Here is a 19,246-nt window from a genome sequence, read left to right as displayed (position 1 = left end):
TTTTTCAGGCTTTACAAAAAGGGAGTGAGTCTTTAGTCGGGCTAATACCGAGCAGACATGCTTCTGATGTGTTTCGAGATTGGGAGAGTAAATCAAAATATCGTCTAAATAAACAAGCATGAAGCGACCCATCATGTCACGGAAAATGTCATTCATGAAGTTCTGAAAGACGGCTGGTGCATTCCTGAGGCCGAAAGGCATGACAAGACATTCGTAATGACCATCCTTGGTGTTAAAGGCCGTCTTCCATTCATCGCCTGCACGGATTCGCACCAGATTATAGGCTCCCCTTAAATCCAGTTTGGAGAAGATTTTGGCTCCCTGGATTTGAGAGAACAACTCTGTGATGAGAGGGAGAGGATACCGATTGGGAATGGTTATTTTATTTAGACCTCTGTAATCAACACAAAGTCGCAGTCCTCCATCCTTCTTCGGGACAAAGAAGCATCCTGCTCCTGCGGGAGAAGTGGAGGGACGGATGAAACCCTTAGCTAGGTTTTCCTGGATGTATTCTTGCAAAGCAAGATTCTCTGGTTCAGACAGTGGAAAGACTCTCCCTCGAGGAGGTGTAGTGTCAGGCAAGAGGTCAATGGGACAATCATAACTGCGATGAGGAGGTAAAGTGTCAGCAATTCCTTTAGAAAACTCTTCCCGAAAGTCCTTATAACAAAGTGGAATCTGTTCTATTCCCACTTGACAGGTATCAAGTCGAACAAGGTGTTGGATGCAGCTCTTTTTACACTGATTGGACCAAGCCAGAATATCTCTTGTTGGCCAGTCAATTACAGGATTGTGCTTCTGAAGCCAAGGAAGGCCTAGGATCAAAGGAGTGGATGGAGAGTCAATGACAAGACAAGAAATCTTCTCCCAATGCAAAGCCCCTACTTGTAACTGGAAAGGGTTGGTGGATTTGAGCACCAGGTCTTGTGAGAGAGGCCGATTATCCACAGAGATCAGGCGGACTGGACAATCTAGAGCATGAGTTTCCAGGGACAAAGAGGTGATCAGAGTTCTATCAATAAAATTCTCAGCTGCTCCAGAATCCACCAAGGCCAGCAGTTCATGAGCCCCTGTCCCAAAGTGAATGACAGCGGGTAAAAGTATGCGATTATCCCCCTGGGGAGATGAGAGTAGACCTAAGGTGACCTCCCCGCAATCACCTAGGTCCTGGCGTTTCCCGGACGTGTAGGGCAAGAAAGGAGCATATGACCCTTGAGGCCACAGTATAAGCAGAGTCCCATATTACGCCTGCGTTTGTGTTCCTGGGCAGATAACCGGGTGGAGCCTAACTGCATAGGTTCTTCCTCAGATTTGGCACTGGAGATGGAATAATCAGGTGGTAAGGAAGGTATACAGTTTGCCACAGCCATTGTTTGTTCTCGCCTCCTCTCTCGCTGGCGGCGGTCAATTCTAATAGCTAGACACATAGCCTCCTCCAGTGAGGCTGGGTAGGAGAAGTTGACCAGAGCGTCTTTAATCGCATCTGAAAGGCCAATTCTAAACTGGCTGCGGAGAGCTGCATCATTCCAGCCAGATTCCGGGGCCCACCTGCGAAACTCTGAGCAATACATTTCAGCTGTGGTAGTTCCTTGTTTTAAGTTACGCAGGGTCGATTCTGCAGTAGCAGCACGATCTGGATCATCATATAGCAACCCAAGGGCTTCAAAGAAGGCATCTACTGTTAGTAAGGCTGGATGGTTAGGTTCCAGGTTAAAGGCCCAAGCCTGGGGGTCACCCTGTAGCAGAGAGATAATGATTTGAACCCTCTGAGTTTCATGGCCAGACGAGGATGGCCTCAACTTGAAATATAATTTGCAGCTGTTTTTAAAGTTGCAAAACGCTTTACGGTCACCAGAAAACCGGTCGGGCAAAGGAATTTTAGGTTCAGATGGAGTTTTAGTAATGGTGGTAGTAGAAGGAGATTGCACCTTGGTGAGCTCTGTGGCCATTTCCTGAACTTGATGTGATAAACAGCAAAGTTCTTGTGCAAACAACTGAGCCTGTTCAGGATTCATGATAGGTTTCCCTTTATGTATTGGCTCGTGTTAATGTCAGGCTAGGTGCAAATAACAAGTAACAGTTCAGGTGTGCTGATTATACAAAGAGTTCAAAGCACATACCATGAGCAGGTCTAAGCAGAGCAGGTCAGCTGAGACTTGTAGTACACCGCTGCAGACGAAGGTAGATGATTGCTGGACCTTGTAGTTCACTGCTGTAGGTGAGGATAGATGATTGCTGGACCTTGTAGTTCACTGCTGTAGATGAGGATAGATGATTGCTGGACCTTGTGGTTCACTGCTGCAGATGAGGGTACTAGTAGAATCAGGCAAAGCGTAGTCTAGGCAAGCTGGGTCATACACAGGTAGATCAGAATCCAAACGGTACAGAATCAGAAGCAAGTACGGAGGGTCAAACAAGCCGGGTCAAACACGAAAGTCACAGAGCAAATATCAGCTGGATCAAACACGAGTGAACTCTAACACGAGCGCTGACTGAATGCTGATACAGGTGATTTAAACGTGAGCAGGCCAATCACTGTTGTTTCCCAGACACAGGCTGTGTCAGGTGAGTTGTGCTGGGTCCTAAAGGGATTCTAGTACTGACAATGACCTCGGACATGGACACTACCGCTACAGTTCTTCCTGGCCCATAGAAGGGAAAAAAGCAGAGGACCCTTTTCCGCTGAGGTGGCAGACCGCCCCTGAATCTGGCTGGACCTAACAAATGGAAGGTGGTTGCCACGGAAAAGCAATGGAGGGCCATGAGTACTATGGTAAGGAATTACCAGCAGAGGAGTTAACAGACTCGGATATAGACTCCAATTCTGATGCAGGAGATGACAAGTACTTTGACGAGTACTTTGACCCTCGGTTGCCGTGAGTTGTTTGTTGCTTTTAAAAGAATAGTGTTTCCTGAGAAAAGTATATATATAAAAACTGCCCGTTAATTGACGAGACTTGCCAGGTCTCAGAGACTTCTGAACAAGCGGGTGGCAACAGAGTATGGACTTGAATTTCCTTATGTGCCCAGGGAAATCATGGACATTATTGAGGAAAAGCGTGAGAAGTGGTATGTCTGGAACTACCTTAAAGTTCCAAAGCCACTTTGCAAGAAGGCATTCTGCCGGGAGATGTATGAACGTTTTCTGGGATGTCTGCAACAATGGAGCTATGGTTGGCACATTTATGCGGACAAAGTGGTAATTTCCAGGTCAGATAAAGACAGTGCCGTGTACTTTATCACTACCGTGGATGAGCATGGAAAAGACTAATGCCGCGTACACACGTAGCAGACTATCCAGCGGACTTAGTCTGGCGGACTTTCCGACGGACTGTCCGCTGGACTTTCCGAACGAGCTACTTGCCCACACACGGCACTTTTTCAGCGGTCTAATACGGCGTACTAAGTCCGCCGGACTATCCGCTGTACTTTTGAAATGAACGGACTCGCCCACACACGCTCCTCCTTCGCTGGCCCCGGCTACCTGGAGACGCGCTCAAAATGAGCAGACTTTCCTCCGCGTGTGTGGGCGAGTCCGTTCATTTCAAAAGTACGGCGGATAGTCCGGCGGACTTAGTACGCCGTATTAGACCGCTGAAAAAGTGCCGTGTGTGGGCAAGTAGCTGGTATGGACTTAAAGGGGAATCCCTACGCTGAAAAATCAACGTGGGGTCCCCCCCTAGGTCCATATCAGACCCTTATCCGAGCACGCTACCCGGCCGGCCAGGAAAGGGGGTGGGGACGAGCGAGCGCCCCCCCCTCCTGAGCCGTACCAGGCTGCGTGCCCTCAACATGGTGGGGTGCCTTGGGGAAGGGGGGGGCCGCGCATCTCACCCACCCCAAAGCACCTTGTCCCCATGTTGATGAGGATAAGGGCCTCTTCCCGACAACCCTGGCCGTTGGTTGTCGGGGTCTGCGGGAAGGGGGCTTATTGAAATCCGTGACCCCCCTTTAATAAGGGGGCCCCCGGATCCCAGCCCCCCACCCTATGTAAATGAGTATGGGGTACAATGTACCTCTACCCATTCACCTGTGAAAAAAAGTAAAAAAAAACACAACACACAAGGGTTAAAATAGTTTATTGCACAGCTCCGGGGGTCTTCCGTCTTCGGGGGTCTTCTCGCCGGACTCCTCCGCTATTTTCTGCTCTTTTGCTGGGTCTTTCACTAGCGGAGGAGCCCAGCTTTCTTCTTCGCCGCCGCCCTCTTTTTCCGACTTCGAGGGTCTTGTCCCCCTCTTCGGGGGTCTTGTCCCCCTCTTCAGTAGTTTTGCCGGGCCACCGCGCCTTCTTCTAGCTCTTTTACAAGCGGTGGCCCGGTCTTCTGCCCCCGCTGCCACTGTCGCCGTCTTCTGTTCTTCTCTTCTGGAGATGTTGCCTCGTCGCTGCCTCCGGTCACAATGGCAGGAACGTGGCACGCGGCAACTTATATAGGGACATCACCGGGTGATGTCCCCGCCCATTATGATGTCACAGTCCCAGCATCCTCTGGGACTTTTCGGCGTAGGGATTCCCCTTTAAGTCCATACCAGGTAACGGCGCAGCGATGCCTCCTTTGCTGGCCCCGGCTACCTGGAGATGCGCTCAAAATGAGCGGACTCTTCTCTGGGCGGGAAAAGTCCGTTCATTTCAAAAGTACGACGGACTGGCACACACACGGCCGGATTGTCTGCCGAAATGCGAACCCAGCGGACAGATTGGAGTGCAAAAATACTTTCTTAGTCCGCCGGACTTTTGGGTAAAAAAAAGTCCGCCTGAGCCCACACATGGGGGGATTGTCCGGCGGACTTGAGTCCGCCGGACTTTTCCACCAGATTGTTTGATCGTGTGTACGAGGCATTAGTTTTGCCAGATCCCCGATTTTACTGGTAAACTGCTTTTGGACTGAGCCTTTGATTGCAAACAGAGTTCTTCTCCCTCTCCATTGCATTCTTCTTGAAAGGACTGTGGGTATTTTAGGCAGGTCAGTTTGAGAGAGGGCTGTGTGTCAAGATTACCAACTGGGTCATAGTACTTATTTTTCAGAAAAGGACTTGTAGTTACAGCTGCTCTGCCCACTAGGTGGTGTGGGTCGGCGCAAAACACAGTGGTTCTTTTGTTTTAGGAAAAGACTAATTAACCACTTGCCGACCGCCGCACGACGATGTACGTCGACAGAATGGCACGGGCAGGCATATGGGCGTACCTGTACGTCCCTGCCTTCCCGCGGGTGGGGGGCCCGATCGGGCCCCCCCCGGTGCCAGCGGCGGTCGGTATCCGTTCAGGAGCGATCCGGGATGAGGGGGCGGCCATTCGTTCATGGCCACCCCCTCGCGATCGCTCCTGACCAATGGAAGTGAAGCGTGACATCACTTCCTCTCCTGTAATGTAAACACAGGCAGAGGAAGTGATGTAATCTCTCCTCCGTGTCGGTATTTTTCGTTCCGGCACCGAGGAGAGAGGATCGGTGAGTTGCACCAACACGACACTACACAATAGAACATGCCAGGCACACTCTCACCCCCCTTCACCCCCCGATCACCCCCCCAATCACCCCTGCCCCCCCAGTCACAGTGACACCAATTGCATTTTTTTTTGCATTGGTGTCATTTGTGACTGTAATAACTGTTAGGGCAGTTAGGGTTAGCCCCCTTTAATTCTAAGGTACCCCCTTAACCCCCCCAATAAAGGTTTAACCCCGTGATCACCCCCCGTCGCCAGTGTCACTAAGGCTGGGTTCACATTGCAGCAGTTTATGAGAACGGATGTGATTCGCACCGCACTGCAGTGCAAATCACATCCGATCTCTGTGCGATTCGAGTTCAGCCATACAGATAGTATGGCTGAATTCGTGTCGCACCCGCCGCAAACTCGCACGGGACCCTTTTTTTGGTCCGCAGCAGAATCGGATCGCGATATGCAAACTGATCTGGGGGTGTCATTAACATTTCACTGACACTCCCAGCAGTTCGCATCGCTCCGCTCCAGTGTGAACCCAGCCTAATAAGCGATCGTTTTTCTGATCGCTGTATTAGTGTCACAGGTGACGCTAGTTAGGCAGGTAGGTATTTAGGTTCGCTGCAGCTTTTTATAGCGCCAGGGATCCCCATATACTACCGCATAAAGCCCCCTGATTGCCCCCTAGTTAACCTTTTCACCAGTGAGCACCATATAACTGTTACAGGTGACGCTGGTTGGTTAGTTATTTTTTATAGTTTCAGCGCACCCGCCATTTATTACCTAATAAAGGTTTAACCCCCTGATCACCCGGCGGGTGATATAAGTTTGAGGGTCAGATAAGGTCTGCGTCGCCCTAGGCAGCGTCAGGTTAGTGCCAGTACCGCTAACACCCACGCACAAAGCATACACCTCCCTTAGTAATATAGTATCTGATCAGATCTATATTAGCGTCGCCAGCAGTTTAGGTTTCCCAAAACGCATTGTTAGCGGGATCAGCCCAGATACCTGCTAGCACCTGCGTTTAGCTCCTCCGCCAAGCCCAGACCAGCCGACCCAAGTGCAGTATCGATCGATCACTGTCACTTACAAAACACAACTGCATTTAGATGGGGGTAGTTCAAAGTTAATCGTTGGAGTTTGTTATAGACCACCCAATGTGAATGAGGAGGTGGAGACTCAGCTCCTTGCACAGATGGAAAGGGCTGCAAGGGCTGGGACAGTGATAATAATGGGGGATTTTAACTACCCAGAAATTGACTGGAGTAATGGCACTGCTGGGACAGTTAAAGGGCAAAAAATGATAAACCTATTACAGGACAATTTTATGGTCCAGTTTATTGAGGCCCCAACTAGGAATGAAGCTCTGTTGGACCTGGTAATCTCAAACCATGCAGAGCTTATTACTAATGTCCAGATAAAGGAACACCTGGGTAGCAGTGATCATAACATGATTTCCTTTGATGTTAGCGCTAAACAAGAAATACATACGGGTAAGATAAAAACACTTAACTTCAAGAGAGCTAATTTTCCAAGGATGAGGGCTACTCTCCAGGACTTAGACTGGGAGAGAATATTCGCTTCAATGGGCACAGAACAGAAATGGGAATTCTTCAAAAAGACTGTTGGGGACCTCACTGCAAAGTATATTCCCATGGGCAATAAGTTTAAAAGGCTAAAAACAAAACCTATGTGGCTCACGGCCAAAGTTAAAAAAGCTATAAACTGTAAGAGAAGAGCTTTTAAAAAATATAAAAATGAAGGATCACTAGTGTCATTTAAATGTTACAAAGAAATTAACAGTATATGTAAAAAGGAAATCAAGGATGCAAAAATTCAAAACGAACGACAGATTGCAAAAGATAGTAGGACAAACCCCAAAAAATTCTTCAAATATATTAATAGTAAAAAGGTCAAGTCTGAGCATGTAGGCCCTTTACAAAACAATCTAGAGTTGGTGACTGGGGACAAAGAGAAGGCTAATTTATTAAACACTTTCTTCAGCTCTGTGTACACAAAAGAGCATGGGGGAGCTCATGTCCATAATGGGGGTGGTAGTGACACAGCCCCAAATGATCCACAATGGCTCAAAAGGGATATGGTCCAGAAATACTTAGACAGAATAAAGGTGGATAAAGCACCTGGACCTGATGGCATCCACCCACGGATCCTAAAAGAATTGAGCTCTGTAATTTCAGAGCCATTGTATCTAATTTTTAGGGACTCATTAATGACGGGAATAGTCCCACTGGATTGGCGCAGGGCGAACGTGGTGCCTATATTTAAAAAGGGATCAAAGTCTTTACCAAGTAACTATAGACCTGTTAGCTTAACTTCTATAGCTGGGAAGATACTGGAGCGTTTAATAAAAGACCACATCGACGAGTTCTTGCTGAACAATAACACTTTAAGCAACAGACAGCATGGATTCATGAAAGACAGAAGTTGTCAGACAAATCTGATTTCTTTTTATGAGGAGGTAAGTAAAACCTTGGACAGAGGGGTGGCGGTGGACGTGGTATACTTGGATTTTGCAAAAGCATTCGATACAGTTCCGCACACACGGCTCATGTGTAAGGTAAAGTCTACAGGTTTGGAAATATCAGTTTGTAAATGGATAGAAAATTGGCTAGAAGACAGAATTCAAAGAGTCGTGGTTAATGACTCTTACTCTGAATGGTCTAAGGTTATCAGTGGTGTACCCCAAGGTTCAGTGTTGGGACCCTTACTTTTTAACATCTTTATAAATGATATTGGGTCTGGCATCAAAAGTAATATTTCTGTCTTTGCAGATGACACCAAGATATGCAGTGGAATAACGTCTTTACAGGATGTCTCCAATTTACAAGCCGACCTCAATACACTGTCTAATTGGGCGACTATGTGGCAGATGAGGTTTAATGTTGATAAATGTAAAGTTATGCACTTGGGGCCTAAGAATATGCATGCATCATACATGCTAGGGGGAGTACAACTGGGGGAATCCATAGTGGAGAAGGATCTGGGGGTTTTGGTAGACCATAAGCTCAATAACAACATGCAATGCCAAGCTGCTGTTTGCAAAGCGAGCAAAGTCCTTTCTTGTATTAAGAGAGGTATGGACTCCAGAGAAAGAGATATAATTTTGCCCCTGTTCAAATCATTAGTAAGACCTCACCTGGAATATGCCGTTCAGTTTTGGGCACCAGTTCTCAAAAAGGATATCGGGGAACTGGAGAAAGTGCAGAGAAGGGCAACCAAACTGATAAGAGGCATGGAGGAACTCAGCTATGAGGAGAGATTAGAGGAACTAAATTTATTCACTCTTGAGAAGAGGAGATTAAGGGGGGATATGATTAACATGTTCAAATATATTAGGGGTCCATATAGTGAACTTGGTGTTGAGTTGTTCTCTGTACGGTCAACCCAGAGGACACGGGGGCACTCTTTACGTCTAGAGGAAAAGAGATTTCAGCTTCAAGTACGGAAAGGTTTCTTCACAGTTAGAGCAGTGAAAATGTGGAATAGACTCCCACCAGAGGTGGTTCTGGCCAGTTCAGTAGATTGCTTTAAGAAAGGCTTGGATACTTTCCTGATGGTACATAATATAACTAGGTACTAACATAGGTAAAGTTGATCCAGGGAAAATCCGATCGCCTATTGGGGGATCAGGAAGGAATTTTTTTCCCCTGCTGTAGTAAATTGGAGCATGCTCTGCTGGGGTTTTTTTTCGCCTTCCTCTGGATCAATTGTGGGCATAAAATTGGGTATCTGGATTGTACGATTATTTTTTATTTTATTTATTTGTTTTTAAGGTTGAACTGGATGGACTTGTGTCTTTTTTCAACCTGGCTAACTATGTAACTATGTAACAACACACAAAACTGCAGTGTTTGCAGAGTCAGGCCTGATCCCTGCGATCGCTAACAGTTTTTCTTGTAGCGTTTTGATACAGTCGCTGACAGCCTAGGTGCTTTTTTACCTGTGAGTCTCACTAGTGTACCCCTAAATTTAGGGGTGTCTACTTTCCAAAATGGGGTCATTTGGGGGGTTTTGTGCCATCTTGGCATTGTATGGCCTTCAAAACTGTAATAGGTAGTGAGGAGTGAAGTCAAAAATTTACGCCCTTAGAAAGCCTGAAGGCGGTGCTTGGTTTTCGGGGCCCCGTACGCCGGCTAGGCTCCCAAAAAGTCCCACATATGTGGTATCCCCGTACTCAGGAGAAGCAGCAGAACTTATTTTGGGGTGTCATTTCACATATGCCCATAGCATGTGTGAGCAATATATCATTTAGTGACAACTTTGTGAAAAAAAAAAAAAATAAATAAAAGTTTGTAATTTTCCCGCAACTTGTGCCAAATATAAAATATTCCATGGACTCAACATGCCTCTCAGCAAATAGCTTGGGGTGTCTACTTTCCAAAATGGGGTCATTTGTGGGGGTTTTGTGCCATCTTGGCATTTTATGGCCTTCAAAACTGTAATAGGTAGTGAGGAGTGAAGTCAAAAATTTACGCCCTTAGAAAGCCTGAAGGAGGTGCTTGGTTTTCGGGGCCCCGTACGTGGCTAGGCTCCCAAAAAGTCCCACATATGTGGTATCCCCGTACTCAGGAGAAGCAGCAAAACTTATTTTGGAGTGTCATTTCACATATGCCCATAGCATGTGTGAGCAATATATCATTTAGTGACAACTTTGTGAAAAAAAAAAAAAAAAAAAAAAAAGTTTGTAATTTTCCCGCAACTTGTGCCAAATATAAAATATTCCATGGACTCAACATGCCTCTCAGCAAATAGCTTGGGGTGTCTACTTTCTAAAATGGGGTCATTTGTGGGGGTTTTGTGCCATCTTGGCATTTTATGGCCTTCAAAACTGTAATAGGTAGTGAGGAGTGAAGTAAAAAATTTACGCCCTTAGAAAGCCTGAAGGCGGTGCTTGGTTTTCGGGGCCCCGTACGTGGCTAGGCTCCCAAAAAGTCCCACACATGTGGTATCCCTATACTCAGGAGAAGCAGCAAAATGTATTTTGGGGTGTCATTTCACATATGCCCATGGCATGCGTGAGCAATATATCATTTAGTGACAACTTTGTGAAAAAATAAAATAAAAATAAAAAGTTTGTAATATTCCCGCAACTTGTGGCAAAATATAAAATATTCCATGGACTCAACATGCCTCTCAGCAAATAGCTTGGGGTGTCTACTTTCTAAAATGGGGTCATTTGTGGGGGTTTTGTGCCATCTTGGCATTTTATGGCCTTCAAAACTGTAATAGGTAGTGAGGAGTGAAGTCAAAAATTTACGCCCTTAGAAAGCCTGAAGGCGGTGCTTGGATTTCGGGGCCCCGTATGTGGCTAGGCTCCCAAAAAGTCCCACACATGTGGTATCCCCGTACTCAGGAGAAGCAGCAGAATTTATTTTGGGGTGTCATTTCACATATGCCCATGGTATGCGTGAGCAATATATCATTTAGTGACAACTTTGTGAAAATAAAAAAAAAGTTTGTAATTTTCCCGCAACTTGTGGCAAAATATAAAATATTCCATGGACTCAACATGCCTCTCAGCAAATAGCTTGGGGTGTCTACTTTCTAAAATGGGGTCATTTGTGGGGGTTTTGTGCCATCTTGGCATTTTATGGCCTTCAAAACTGTAATAGGTAGTGAGGAGTGAAGTCAAAAATGTACGCCCTTAGAAAGCCTGAAGGCGGTGCTTGGTTTTCGGGGCCCCGTACGCGGCTAGGCTTCCAAAAAGTCCCACATATGGGGTATCCCCGTACTCAGGAGAAGCAGCAGAATGTATTTTGGGGTACAATTCCACATATAACCATGGCATGTGTGAGCAATATATCATTTAGTGACAACTTTGTGTAAAAAAAAATATTCAATGGGCTCAACATGCCTCTTATCAATTTCCTTAGGGTATCTACTTTCCAAAATGGGGTCATTTGGGGGGGGGGGGGTTTGTACTGCCCTACCATTTTAGCACCTCAAGAAATGAGATCGGCAGTCATAAACTAAAAGCTGCGCAAATTCCAGAAAACGTACCTTAGTTTGTAGATGTGACAACTTTTGCGCAAACCAATAAATATACAGTTATTGACTTTTTTTTTACCAAAGACATGTGGCTGAATACATTTTGGCCTAAATGTATGACTAAAATTGAGTTTATTGGATTTTTCTAATAACAAAAAGTAGAAAATATCATTTTTTTCAAAATTTGCGGTCTTTTTTACGTTTATATCGCAAAAAATAAAAATCGCAGAGTCAGTCAAATACCTTTAAAAGAAAGCTCTATTTGTGGGAAAAAAAGGACGCAAATTTTGTTTGGGTACAACATTGCATGACCGCGCAATTACCAGTTAAAGCAGCGCAGTGCCAAATTGTAAAAAGACCAGCAAAATGGTCCGGTCTGAAAGTGGTTAAAGCACTTAATCATTTTAGAAAAAATATAAATACGTTTTAGACTTAGAAAAGAGAATTCTATTAAGTCTGGGATAGATTTCTGCTTTCCAACAAATAGTGTAATGTGTTCGTATTGCTGTTGGGTTTTTTTTTTCAGGATCCACCGAGATCGCCTGTCAAGCTGTCGAAGAGTGGGTGGTGTAGATAGATAGGATTGGGTGGTATGTGTACATTCTGTTGATGTGAAATGTTTTACTTTAGAAAACCTTAGACCTGTTATCACTCTTTTACCTTTCTTCCCCTACCCCAACACCTCCAAAAGCTCCGGTTCTTCACAAAAAATTTTTTGTAGTGTTAGGAAGTTTTCTCCTTAGCGAGACGATGAAGACATCATCTCATTGACCGAGGGGAGTGTGTTGCGGTGGTACTCTTAACAAGTACGCGCTATGTATTTAAATTTAGTTTTTGCTCAAAACTATAATACGTTTTGGGGTTAATTGTGCTAAATTGTACTTTGGCATTAATTTGGCTGGGCTGTATAGAAGTTCTGCCTGGTCATAGGTGGGCTTGTACACCTGTGGGAGGCTTTAGAACGCAGTCTGGTTGGACGCATTGGGTACCAATCTTCATCTCGGAGCCAATCAGTGGGCGCGCTTGTCTCACTGCGGAATCCGGGAGAGGGTACTTAAGGTGCCAAAGTCACGTGCTTCGGGGTTCCGGTCCAGAAGTTGTTGCTGACTCCGTGGTCCTGGTCCTCCTAACCAGCCCCCAGGGGCCCTCATGGCCTGGGTTGCAGATCCATCTGTTTCCAAGCCTCAGAACTGGCTAGTTTGAGGCGCAGTAACTGGAAGGAGGATTCTAAGGTGTTCCGGTGCCGTCTCGGGTTTGGAGTGGCCCAGCAACTCTACACGCAACAAGGGGAGGACTCTTCAGTAAGAGAGCCAAGCACAAGGCTGGCTGCTCGGTAAGAGCCTGGAAGCTAAGCTGCCATGGACATTGACTGAATCCACAATTCTTACAGTATCGCCAGACCGGCTGAAAGTTTCTGGTACAGTAAGAAAGGTTCCTAGTTCTATCCTTCCAGTTATAACTAATTCCCAACCAAGTCTGTGTGAGAGACTTTGAAAAGCTAGAATTACCTGTTGGCTGCTAAACCCAAACTTAAGGATTTATCCAACAGTTAAAGAATACAGTTGTGAGTGGCTATTCCCTGGATTGTGTACAGATAGAGAGACTTTTATTGAAGTCAGCAGTTCCAAGCACCTGAGCTAAACTTTACCCTGATACCCTCTATTCCATCCTTAGAGACCAAGTTTGTTCAACTGTTTTATGCAAAATAAAAATTCTAACAAGGAATTCAACTCTACAGTTACTGGGTCATCAACCCTGGGAACCCCTAGACAAGAGCAACAGGTGCGAGCCAGTGGAGGTAATCAGTAAGCCCAGAAAAATTCAGCAGCTCCTTCGGGGGTTAGTGCTACAGTTATAAAAAATATCTAATAAAATCAAATGACTTTAAAATATTAGGGAAAAATTCATTCTGCTACATGTCTTTGGTAAAAAAACAAAAACAAAAGAAAACAATAGTATTTGGTTTGTGTGAAAGTTAAAGCATCTACAAACTATGGTACACAGTATATATTTGAAAATGTATCAATTCTGATGTACTGATGGCCTAACTCATTTCTTGAGGCCCTTAAAATGGCAGGATAGTACAAATTCTCCCTTTTTGGAAAGTAGGCAGTCTAAGGCAGGGGTCTCAAACTGGCGGCCCTATAGCTGTTGCGAAACTACAAGTCCCATGGAGCATTGCAAGTCTGACAGTTACAAGCATGACTTCCTCAGACAGAGGCATGATGGGACTTGCAGTTTTGCAATAGCTGGAGGGCCACCAGTTTGAAACCCCTGGTCTAAGGTATTTAGTAGGAGGCATGGTGAGTTTTTTTAAATAGCAATTTTTGTCACTATTTTTTGGAAGATGAAGGAATACATCTTTTTTTTTTTTTTTTTTTTTTTTTTTTTACATACTGTCACCATAGTCACCTTAGTATAAAAAAAAAGACAGAACAATTTTTTATTAAATTTTGTATACATTTATTAACATTTTCTTTTCTTTTTTAACTTTTTTTTTCTATTTTTTTCAGACTAGTTCAGTATCACCCTAGTCACACTTTAATTGCTGTTACAATGATGATCATTGTAACAGCAATGTTTTGAGCTGACATGAGTGGGTTACATTTATAAGAGCTGAGATTACTAGTGAACTGTGATTGGCTACAGCTAATCACATGGTACATGGTGCTGTGATTGGCCAATGGACCATGTGATAGCTGTGGAACAATCACAGCACCACTCAATAAAAAAAAAAAGCTGTTATGAATTAAATTATCTCACAACGGCCACTAACCATGCATGTACTTCATCCAGCCTGACCCTGCCGGCCACTCATAGTAAATATACAGTAAATAACCCAAATCAGTGTATATTATTTGATCTTTGTGAAAGTTATAGAGTCCACAAGCCCACCATATGCCAATCTCTGAAAATGTATCACACCTGAAGTACTGACGGCCTATCTCATTTCTTGCGACCCGAACAAGCCAGGAAAGTACAAATACCCCCCAAATGACCCCTTTTTGGAAAGTAGACATTCCAAGGTATTTAGTAAGAGGCATGGTGAGTTTTTTGAAGTTGTAGTTTTTTCCCACCATTCTTTGCAAAATCAAGATTTTCTTTTCTTTTTTTCACAAAATTGTTATATTAGCAGGTTATTTCTCACACACAGCATATGCATACCACAAATTACACCCCAAAACACATTCTACTACTGCTCCTGGGTATGGTGATGCCACATGTGTGAGACTTTTACATAGCGTGGCCACATACAGAGGCCCAACATGCAGGGAGCGCCATCGGGCGTTCTTGGAGCATAAATTACACATATAATTTCTTGACTACCTCTTGCATTTTTGAAGGCCCTGGAGAACCAGAACAATGGAAGCACCCCAAAAATGAACCAATTTTGGAAAGAAAACACCCCAATGTATACTCTTTGAGGCATATCGAGTCTTTGACCATGTAATTTTTTCTATAAGTTTTTGGAATATGTGTAAAGAAAATAAGAACGCATTTTTTTTTACACAACGTTGTCAATTTACACAATATTTCTAACACATAACAGGTACATACCATAAATTACACCCCAAAATAGATTCTCCTACTCCTCCTGAGTATGGCGATACCACATGTGTGAGACTTTTCCACAGTGTGGCCACATACAGAGGACCAATATGCAGGGAGCACCATCAGGTGTTCTAGGGACATAAGTTTCAATTCTAATTTGACTACCTATTACCCTTTTGTGTGGAATGGATGAGCATGAATGGGGATGGATGAGCCGGGGATGGGGATGGCTGAGCATGAATGAGTATGGCTGGGTACGGCTGAGTATGGCTGAGTATAGATGGGATGGCTGGGTATGGCTGAGTATGACTGGGTATGACTGAGCATGATTGAGTATGGCTGGGTATGGCTGAGGAAGGCTGGGTATGGCTGGGTATCACTGAGTATGATTGCGTATGGCTGACTACGGCTGGGTATAACTGAGTACGATTGAGTATGGCTAGGTATGGATGAGTACGGCTGGATATGGCTGGGTCCATCTGGGTATGGCTGTGTACGGCTGGCTACGGCTGAGTATGGCTGGGTACAGCTAATAATGGATGCGGGTGGATGGGATGACTGAGCATGGATGGATGAATGGATTAGTATTGCTGAGGATGGATGGATGGATGAATATGATGAGTATGGATGAGGATGGATGGATGAGTATGCTGAGTATGGATGGGTGAGCATGGATGGGTATGCAGAGTATGGATGATGGATATGCAGAGTATGGATGGATGGGTATGCAGATTATGGATGGTAGGTATGGGTATGCAGAGTATGCAGAGCATGCAGAGTATGGATGGGTATACAGAGTATGGCTGGGTATGCAGAGTATGGCTGGGTATGCAGAGTATGCAGAGTATGGCTGGTTATGCAGAGTATGGCTGGGTATGCAAAGTATGCAGAGTATGGATGGATATGCAGAGTATGGATGGGTATGCAGAGCATGCAGAGTATGGATGGGTATGCAGAGTATGGATGGGTGAGCAGGGATGAATCGATGGACTTGTCACTGAGTAGCGCTGTGAGCACTACATGCAGCCCACAGCACTGCTGCCACCGATCTCTCCCCTCTCATCTCACACTGGACAGAGAGGGGAGGGAGGAACCGGAAATCACACCAGTTTATTTACATGTGATTGCTCCATCATTTGATGGAGCAATCACGTGATAAACGGCGCGATCAGCGGCCGTTCACCATGATCCGTGATGCGCCGAGTCCTCTGGACCCAGCGGTCACGGAAGTTCTCAGGTGCGCTCCCCAGGGGCACGCGAGAGTGGAATTCTAGGAGGATGTCATAGTACGTCCTCCCAGAGTTAAGCAACCGCCCTGTAGCTGTCATTCAGCTATGGGCCGTTGCTAAGTGGTTAAAGAACATCTGAGAGCCTTCCTTACTTAAAAGAATATATAATCACTTATTGCTGCTGTTGAACTGTCATGTAAACAAATGATGGATGGGCTCGGGGAGGATACAATAGCTCTGGGGTATAGAGTGGAAGAGATGGAAACAAGTCAAGATTAGTCATGTGCATTCGTTTTCATCCGAATGCATTTTTTTCAGAATTTTAGGTATCTTTGTTATTGTTTTAACAAACGATAACGAAAAAGCAGAGTCCGAAAAACGAAAGATCCGACATAAATAAATGCTTTATTTTCATTTTCTTTTTGACAACAGTTCTATATAGATAGGAGATTCGACATGACACTGACAATAACAATCTGTGCCTATCTAACCTGTGGTCGAATGTGCCTAACCTTAACTCTATTAGTCCAGGATTATTTGACATAGAGAGAAAAGATTCGACATAGAGAGAAAAGGTTCGAAGGAGAGAAAAGATTACTGCTGGAATTGGGTGGGGGAAGTAAAATAAAAATAATAATGATGATGATGAATGTTATTGGCTGATTGTAACCAAAGAGGAGGAGCAGTAAAATAGCTAGAACTAAGTACAAACGTACAGCCAACTTACTTACGATTGCTAGCAGAGAGAAACACAGACACTGAATAATTTCAGAAGGCAGTCAATCTTAGCTGGTCCATTTGTCAGAGAACCTAAATTATTTAGCAATTAAGCATAAGCACAGAAGCAAAACAATAGTGAAGCAAGCTACAGTTCAACTTAACTTCAACTTAACTTTTTCATAATAATCTGCTGCTATTGTGTTAGTGTTGTGATCTTGATAGTGATACTAATGTTGCTAGTGTTGTGATCGCCTCAGAGGCTGCCCGTGTTGTGGGGGGGGGGGGGGGTGATTTATTATTATAGATTTTATATTATAGATTGAGATTCTATATAGATTCTATATACCCTATCATGTTACCTGTCTGATCAGTGATCACTATCACCAGTCCATTTTCTGTTTGAACTATATACATTCAACATGAATTACAAAGATTCAACAAAGCAGGGAAAAACATACAAACGTTGAATCTTTGGCTTATGGTGTCTGTTGAAAGTTAAGAAGATTCGATGGAGCAGCTAAACTATATGGAGTCATACAGTTTAGCTGCTCTATCAAATCTTCTTTGAACATTCGACAGAGACTATAAGTCTTCAATGACAGATTCGACCTTAATTCATTTGGATTTTCGGATGAATTTTTAACCTAAAACTAAATAAATAAAAAATAATTTCAGGAGTAACTAAATAAATGTATTTTTCGGACGAAAACAAAATTCCGAAACAAAATATTTCAGTGTGCACATGTCTAGTCAAGATGGGATTAAGCAGGCGGTAGCTGATACTCAAAAGACGGTAAAACATCTTGAGGAAATAATAAATTCTTTACTAGACCAACTGGATGACCAAGAAAATAGAGACAGAATATTCACATAGGGGGGTTAGCTGAGGTAAAGGGGACAATGGATTTACCTCAGATGGTGATTGGTCTCTTTTGTCAGGTTTTTGGGGCCGCTATCGTCAGAAATTATTGAAATAGATAGAGTGCATCTATCTTTATCTTATTCCCCTCAGAGCAGGGACAGACCCAGAGATATTGTATGCAAACTGCACAAGTTTTCAATGAAAGAGGCAATTATGAAAGCAGCCCACAATAATCCCGCTATAGAGTATGAAGGATGCCAGACATCCTTGTTCCCAGACCTATCATATCGTACATTGATGCAAAGACGGACTGTGTGACCTTAATTGGAAGCTATGCAGGCTGTTGATGTGAAATACAGGTGGGGTTTCCCCTTTCGTTTAATGGCCACTCGAAATGGAAAGACAGCAGTCCTCAGATCTAAAGATGACTTACAAAATTTTATAGAAATATTGGACCTGCCAGTAGTTGACTTTGCAGACTGGAGAATGAATAGTATTAAATCTCCCTTGTGACGTCCGGAACAGTGGAGTCAAATCCCAATTAGAGAGGAAGATAAAATAAAAGAAGGATATAGAACGACTGCAAAGGGACATATTTGAAAGTGGAAATGGGTCTAATTGAGGGGAAGGAGGTGGGAAAGAAAAGGGAACAAAAGAAGAGCGGTGATAAGGATGGAAATATTAGGTATTAAGAAATAGTGGGAGGGGGGGGTGGAAAAGGGGAAAAGTAGCCACCTGTTATAGGTGGGGGAGTATAGGTTATTGCAAGATGGAGTGGTGAAAGTTGTATGACTCCTCTTGCTTTATTGTATCTCCTTACCTGTTAAAAGCTGCAATCCCTTTTTTTCTTCTTTTCTTTTTTTTTTATATATTGCTGTTCCTTGTATCTTAGAGCCTGGGGGGGAACCAGAGATCTCAACCATACCGTTAACCATTTTTCCCCCAATAGGATGGTCCCAAGAAGGGGGACTTCTTTTTCTGCATTTAGGCAGAAGGGAGGACGGATCCAGAGGTGGGTGGCATACTCACCTGGGGATTGGTCTTCCTGTTAGTGGAAGTAATGGATATTCTGTTATTAGTTGGTACATCCAGGTTTTTTATAGTTTGGGGGGGGGGGGTTTCCTTCTTCTCTTCTCCCCTCTCTCCCCTCCTCTTTTTATATTTTGGGGCCAGACATACACATTGGAAAAGACAATGGAACCTTCAAGGGAGAAGAAATGGAGTGGCATGGTAATATATTTAGTAAAGTATATAGATCTAATAGGAAATGGTGGATACAAAGATAGTGTCATATAATGTGAGGGGAATAGGTTCTCCAGGTAAAAGAGGTCGTCTCTGGTGCGAATTGCGTACCCTGGGAACAGAGATTGTATTTCTTCAGGAGACGCACTTCACGACAGGGTCGACCTTTCGGATGCCCTGCTTTCCATTTAACCAATG

This window comes from Lithobates pipiens, unplaced genomic scaffold, assembly GCF_037356315.1.
Source record: "Lithobates pipiens isolate NorthernLeopardFrog02 unplaced genomic scaffold, aLitPip1_a1.2 Scaffold_30, whole genome shotgun sequence".
Lineage (NCBI taxonomy): Eukaryota > Metazoa > Chordata > Amphibia > Anura > Ranidae > Lithobates > Lithobates pipiens.
Note: the sequence above shows the minus strand (reverse complement) of the source record.